Source organism: Hakea prostrata, chromosome 4 (assembly GCF_041222555.1).
Source record: "Hakea prostrata isolate BN-2017 chromosome 4, UWA_Hpros_2, whole genome shotgun sequence".
Classification (NCBI taxonomy): domain Eukaryota; kingdom Viridiplantae; phylum Streptophyta; class Magnoliopsida; order Proteales; family Proteaceae; genus Hakea; species Hakea prostrata.
In genome coordinates, this window is record NC_142603.1 from 49,875,265 (window position 1) to 49,882,538 (window position 7,274).

The 7,274-nt window shown below is 36.9% G+C and overlaps 1 long non-coding RNA gene across 10 annotated transcripts; it reads right to left on the bottom strand.

The window, feature by feature from the left end:
- Positions 1 to 744: 744 nt before the first annotated feature.
- Positions 745 to 6,201, bottom strand: LOC149019365 (uncharacterized). Of its 10 annotated transcripts, none has more exons than XR_016173074.1 (5): positions 4,916 to 6,201; positions 2,875 to 4,535; positions 2,629 to 2,761; positions 2,445 to 2,535; positions 745 to 2,235 (listed from the first exon to the last, which is right to left on the bottom strand). It is a non-coding gene; the product is annotated as an uncharacterized LOC149019365 (long non-coding RNA). The 10 variants fall into 10 exon arrangements; XR_016173070.1 differs by having other exon boundaries at positions 745 to 2,242; XR_016173075.1 differs by having other exon boundaries at positions 745 to 2,296.
- Positions 6,202 to 7,274: the final 1,073 nt, after the last annotated feature.

Genomic DNA, 7,274 nt, shown 5'->3' on the forward strand with positions numbered 1-7,274 from the left:
TTATTTCTTCTTCAAGAACAGAAGAACACTAAAAGTGTTCTCTAAAAAAGTTACCAACCACGCCGTTAAGACCTATTTGATAACCCACAAATTATTTTTATTTTGAAAAAACACCAAAAACAATTCTAATTGTTTCTGGAAGCAAAAACACATTTTTAGGTATTTGATAAAACTTGCTTTTTGAAAGCAAAACATTATCTTTAACTGTGATGGTCATGAAAAAGCATCATCTATTAATTGGCCGACAGCATCATTTTCGCTTTTCTTTTTCTTTTCTTTTGTTTTGTTTCCTTTTTTTCTTTTTTGAAGAAGAATATGTATGCTTTTCTTCCCTCTGGTGGAAATGGGTTGATGGGACCAAAATGCTCACCCACCACATGAACGATGCACATAGTCCAATAGAAGCATTGAAATTACAAAGTCAAAGACGCTGATTCATACACCACTAAGCAGTTAGAAAACTATTCTTCCCTTCCTTGAGAGGGGGGGGGGTGTAATTTGTGATTCAGAGATTGAACGAATTATTTGGTGAATCAAAACTTTGTTTTGAATAATCCTGAAAGCTTCCCAATATTTTAATCCTTGGACTTGCAATGATGCAATCAATTGCACTCTATTAGAACCAAGGTAGAATATTCAAAAATTAGAAAATAATTCGTCACATAATTAACACATTATGCCTTGTTTTAGAATGAAGAAGGGGGGGGGGTCTTTTTTTTTTTTTTTTTTTTTTGGGGGGGGGGATACCTTGAGTACTACACGGTAAAAATGTTCATAAAGCCCATGTAACATGGTTTGATTTCTTGTGCCGAGAGGAAAATATCCAACCAACTCCTAGTGAGGATCCTTGGAAAAGAAATTAGTGTGGAGGCAAGGGATGTAAGAGACTACAAACCCCTCGGTTCCTCTGCACAAAGAGTCACAGAATCCTAAACACCTCCCTTGGATGTACTAATGGGGATATAAAGGGAGGAGAGAGAAATTGATTGATCTCAAGTGGTCGTGTATAATGGGTTTAACTCTACAGTCACATATGTGTTAGATGGGTTTAAGTTTAGGGTCTTCTAACTTAATTGAATCCATTTTAATTTCAGACATTAAATTAGGTACCTTCTACATGTCAGTTTATGGTGTTGCACTGCATAGCACTGCAGACTTGAGATCTTTATCCCAAAGAGGCTCTTGAGATGGAGAATGTTCTGAATAAGTGCCATAATATCACAATAGCAAACTTGGAGCTATCTTTTAATGCACACCAGACAATCTATTGTCATCACCAGAATTTTGAAACCAGACCTCCCCAAGCCTAATTAAAGCTCCACAAGGACAAGGACAAAAAAAAACACAAACAACAGAATCGCATTTAACTCCACTCCACTTGAATATGCTGAATCTGGGAGACTAAGATAATAGCATCAAGCTGAATCACTGTTCACCCAAACTTCATTTATGCTGCTTATTGCAAATTTTCCAATCAGCTAGGTTTTTAATGAGTCTTGGAGGAGTCTAAATCAGTTGGGTGTATTGTGAGCCCCAAAACATGTGAAATGGCCATACCCATGATTTTTGCTAGTAAAGTTCTGACTTGATTACTTAATTTGTCGCGCAAAAAAGCTTTTTGAATTTCCAGTAGAAAGAGATTTCCCTAACGAAAAAGCTCTTGCCGCCGCCCAATACCCCTTTTTTTAGCCGTCTCAGCAGAAGGAGAAGGACCTGCAACGGCGTGTTGGGAGAAAATTGCAGTACCACCTGGGTGAGACTCTTAGGAGGCTGCCTTGTGAGATTTCAGTAGGAATGTGGACTTGCAGCTCTATCCACTCTTCTATTTTTCATCTTAATTTCATCCTAATTCCATCCATTCCAGTCAGTGTCCCTCTTCTACTCAACTTTCTTTTTAGATAAAACAAAATAGATTGTATTAAGAAATGTAGGTACTGCATGGAACTTTTGAGTATACAACCAGGCATGGTGCCCTATTAAAAGGCCAAGACAGCACATCTAATAACACATAGCATCAAAAGGTAGTCAGTATCCTCAAATAGACTGGAGTCTGGATAATAAGGCCATGGCAATCTAGATTCTGGTAGCAAATCCACTAAATTAGGGCAATTGGTTTTGGATCATAAGAGATCGACTTTCCACATCTAAGTCCTGAAACACCACTTCCAAAAGCCAGCTACCATGGCTGCAAGTAGATCTCCCTGATTAACAAAATCAGTCTTTTGATTAAAGCATCTGCCATCTTTCACAGAACAAAAACACCACACAGTAGTCTCTAATGACTATGCGGATTAACCTGCAAATGTAAGTGCTGGGTCAGCCACTACAGGCCATTGAGGTTCAAAAATATTCAATACTAGGATGCTTGGTAACACTAGTGGAGGCAGAATATTTGGAGCTTTTAGCGAATAGAAAGCTGCAGAAAGTATAGTAGCAGAAGTTACCTTTGATTGTTTAAACAGTTTTTCATATCTCGAGTCCTAGAAACAAGGAACCCGTTCAAAAGCTTAGATCAGAGCCAAAAAAGCAGCAGACCTGTAAAAACACATGAAACAAGGAACCAAAGAAATCTTATTTATTCTGTTAATCCAAAACCACCAAAAAATAGGTGCAACCAGTAACACCTACTTATTCTTGATCTTGCTTAGTTGGTTGATGGCTTCCCAATAAAATGCATGATAGAACAATATCCAACACCAATTGACATCTTGGTGGTATTGATGAAATCTGTGATTCTTGATGACCATACCATATTAGAAACCTGTTACAAGAAACTAGAGATCCATTAGCCCTGATAAACATTATAAGTAGAGGAAATAAGATTCCCATTGTTAAATAATAAAAAAATTGCCGCAGAGCATCATCTCTCCTAACTTGGGATAGGTCTCAGAGAAAAGGATGCAAAGAGGGTTGGCCTTGGAGAGTGACAGGGCTATAGGTTCTTCCCAAAGTTCAGTAGAGAAAATTAAGTACAAGTAAAAAGAAAAAGCATCTGCAAGCAAAGAAGATGGGAGCATAGAAGAGAAGCCATATACCAAGGCAGGCTATATACAATAACTCAATTGCCATGGGTTGATACAAATGGCCATGAGTTAGTCAACAATCACAAACAGCAGTTGCGTGAAATCCAAACCATGATCATCCAGTTCTAAAAAAATAGATTTCCCGCTATTACTTGCACTGTCAAGAGACTAAAGCCCAAGTTACTCTCAATCCCCCAACCTTATTACTTACTTTTTTTAAAATCTGTCCCTTTGGCCAACATTTTAGCTGAGGGTCTTCCTAGTCTTGCAACTCAAACCACCTTGTCATTCCTTACAAAAGACAACTTCCCCAGATTGGCCACACACCTAAAAATCGCAAACCAAATTAGTCATTCATCGTTAAATGTAACAAAGTCAAGTTTATGCAGACCGAAATTCATGGATCACATGCATTGGGAATTAAGTACCCTTTGGGCTTATCTTAGGCACTTTAGAACGATTAGTCTAACAAATTTTGATGGCTCAAAAGTATGAAATTTAAAGGTTTCACAGAGTTTCAGATGTGTATAATTTAACCTTCACTGAAAGAAAAGTTGAGAATCAGGCCTGGGTGAGCAACTCTGCAATTGAATAGATTTCATTGGTAGCATCCTTGCTGTGTAACTAAGAATTTTGCAAAGTAATTACAATGCATTTTTCATGAAAAGAAATATTGAGAAAATGAAAATTTCATCCAACAACATTTTGGATAGCTACCAAGATACAATTTAGAGGGAATCAAATGTGAGAACAAATTGTTGTTCAACCATACTCTGCTCCATTATTTGTTGAAGCTACGCACCAAAGTAGAAGCATTGCTATTCTTATTTGCTACTACAAATCCTGTCTTCATCAGCATACTCTAATGTAGAAACTGGAACAGAGGCCTCCACAAATCCATTCTGAGGAATCAAAAGTCAAAATAAGAACAAAAAGATAGCATCTATTAGGAACGCGCATATCGAACAGCAGAAATACTAATAGGATTCAATTACTGGACTAATATCTGAATTACTTGAATACGAATTACAGCAATAAACTAAAGATAGACCTGGTTTTGATGGTGCCAGTCACCCCCTACACCTCATGGTGCCCTCAGCCAAAGCCTGACCAAAACTTGCATAAAACATTTGATGCCTCTTCTCACATATTTCCCCTCTTTTATCATCCACCAACCAGCAGTTGGTAGTTATAATCCCATTCTCTCTCCTCCACATGGCATACTCCTAGGGTCCTAACAGCGTCTTCACTAGTGTTACCTCAAGTTCTACCTACTTAAGAGTCTCAAATCTGGAACCACAGTGCATCAAAGAACATAGCTTGCAAAAAATGAAATGAAGTCCATAATTGCTCAATCTGAAGAGGAAGGAAAGAAGACACAAGACTTCATCATATCTCTTAATCACATCTGTCGAACTATGAGACTGGTCAAATGTAAATTTAGAAAAGAAAAGATTACCTAGAATATAAGACAAATGAGTACACGACAGGTTGAGCAGTCACTTCATTAACCTGTCGGTGAAGTGAAGCGTCGATCACAAGTAGAAATGACATAGGGAAACTTCCTATGTTCATGTTTGTGTAGCACACACAGATTTCAAATATTGGCACACATTTGATTTGTGAAGTAGATCATAAATTCTTGATACATTCATAAATAAGTAATGTAAAACATGCATATAAACAACAATAGAGAGAAGAAAAAAAAAGAAAAGAGGGGGGCCGTGACCACATAATATGCATGACTGAATGAGTTTAGAAATGCTCTATAAATTAACCTGCTGGACTTTTTCCTTCCAGAAGTTGCATTAACATATTAAAAAGGGAATGTCTGAAGGATATCTTCTTATTTTTCATTCTCTTTCTTCAAGATTTTCTGGCAGATCTCTTACCTCACTCTGCAGCTCCAAATCTTCCACAGAAAGGCAACAGATTTTCTATTTGAGGTCCCATTTAATTCCTGCCAAATACACTTGTCATAACTATCTTTTATTGAAGTGGTTCAAAATATGTGTCAATCAGTTATGTTGCAAACAGAGTGAGTCTGGAAAAGATTACATATTATTGAACTAAATTCTGAATTCCTTCAGCCGGGAAAAAAAAAGAAAAGAAAAGAATCTCAAGAGAACTACTGGCTTGGATTGGTTACCATAGTGGTTCTTTTGGTGATCATCCCTTTTGTGAAGCCCCACAGATCACATTGGTATGTTTTGCGGATGATCTGTTTGTGTTTGGATGAAAACAACTCTTTGATTGCTGTGCTAGACTTCCTTCTGCAGAATTTCTCAAAACATTCAGGTCTCAACATTAATCATGATTAATCTTCAATTTATTTTGATGAATGCACGGTTGAGCTCAGATCGGAATTGAGCTCCTTATTGAATGTTAATGAGGGCTTCCCCTGTTGTTTATTTGGGGGTGCCCTTATGTTCTAAAAGACTACACATCTCAAATTTTGATGTACTCCTGGAGAAGGTGAATTCTAAACTTCTCACTTTCTGTGCTTGGTCTCTCGCATATGCCGGCAGACTTTACCTTGCTTCAAATGGTGGTTATGGGCATTTATGAGCTACTGGATGAATGTGTTTTATATCTCTATTATTATCCTCAGGAAACTTGAGCGGAAGATGAGTCGTTTCCTATGGTGGGGCGATGATGAAACTGGGTGCTGTAAGGTGGCATGGTCTGATTGATTCTATAGATATATTCATGAATCCACTAAAAGATTTACCATCTCGATCAAACAAAATTTGTGTACTTGCCTAGAAAGCATGTCTCTATTTCTACCAAAAAAAGGTAAAAAATCAGATATGTTCATTGCCAACGTCATTCTCTCTTGGATCATTAACTACAATAGAAGGAAAATCCTAAATTTCAAAGCTAATCATTACTCTCATGACCACAAGAAAGCCCAAAAGGTTGTACCAAAGGATGATATGCTAAATCTGAATTGAAGTTATGGTGTTGTTGGGGGCAGGGAGCACAAATGAATAAAAACACTATGCTTCAATTCTTCATCAGCAACTAGATTCTAGCATGAGAGAAGCACTTGTACAAAAATGGGTGTCGAGAAGCACATACATATACAAAAACTGTCTAAAGCTTTATCATACATGTTAAATGCAAAACTTGGAAACTTGATGAACTCCAACATGATTACTACAAAAATGATGGATGAACATTGGGAGTTAATCCATTGAAACTTGAGATTAAAAGAACTTAGGAATATTGGTCACTAAATTTCATAACCATGATCACCTAGGAAAATAAAGATACCATGTCCATTTGCCATGGTTAATTTCATAGCAGAAGCTTTAAGGAGTGGTTTATTTGTTCCATGACTTTTTCTATTGTTAAAGTCATTATGCAATGGAGTGCAAAATAATTGCTATGTAAAGCAGCAGCTTTGGAAGGTGATCAGGAATCACTTGAAACCTTAATGCCAAAAATGGGAACCATGTGTAACTGTAATAGCATTAGTTATTCAAAGGTCCAAAACCTTCACATAAGCCCAAAGCCTAAAGGTAAGAAAGAAAGAAAAAAAGAAGGTTTGTAATTGAAAAATAAAAATTCTTTAACGAGTTTGAAGTCTGAACAACAAGAAAAGAAACAATGGCAATGCTGTTCAAATCTAAAGTTACTGTGTACTTCTTTTCCACAATGGTTCTTCACAAAAGAACTTGTTTGGGCTTTAGAACCAATTCTTATAAATAAAATAAATAAATAAAACCTATGAATTTCACAGATCAACTAGGGCTACTGAATTTAAATGCAATAAAGTCGGGTTCATTTGAAACAGTGGCAAAATGAATAACTTGTCAAGACAAAGCCAGTTGTAACTTTGAGCACATCAATCAAGAGTTTTGTTGGATCAATATCAGTTAGGCCATGTAGGAAACACAACTTAGTTCCCATGATTTCTTTGACTTAGTAAGATCTAGTAATTTTTTCCAAGGATATATACCCCCTAACATTCAATACTTCCAAAGTTCCCACTTAATTATTGCCAACTTAAACCTCAGTTAGCTTTTGGCCTCTATAAGTTTCCTATGTTTTGACAGATTGGGTCATATTTCCAAGGATTCACACCCAGTTATGTCCAACTCCTTCAAGGATTCCACTGTGCCAACACCCTGATTCTCTCTAAGATTCCTGCACTTCCTAATCTCAAGATATTGTCACCTTTTAAGGTTATACAGACCTACTAATCTTCTTAAGGTCTCGCATCCAATAATGTTGAAACATGTCAAG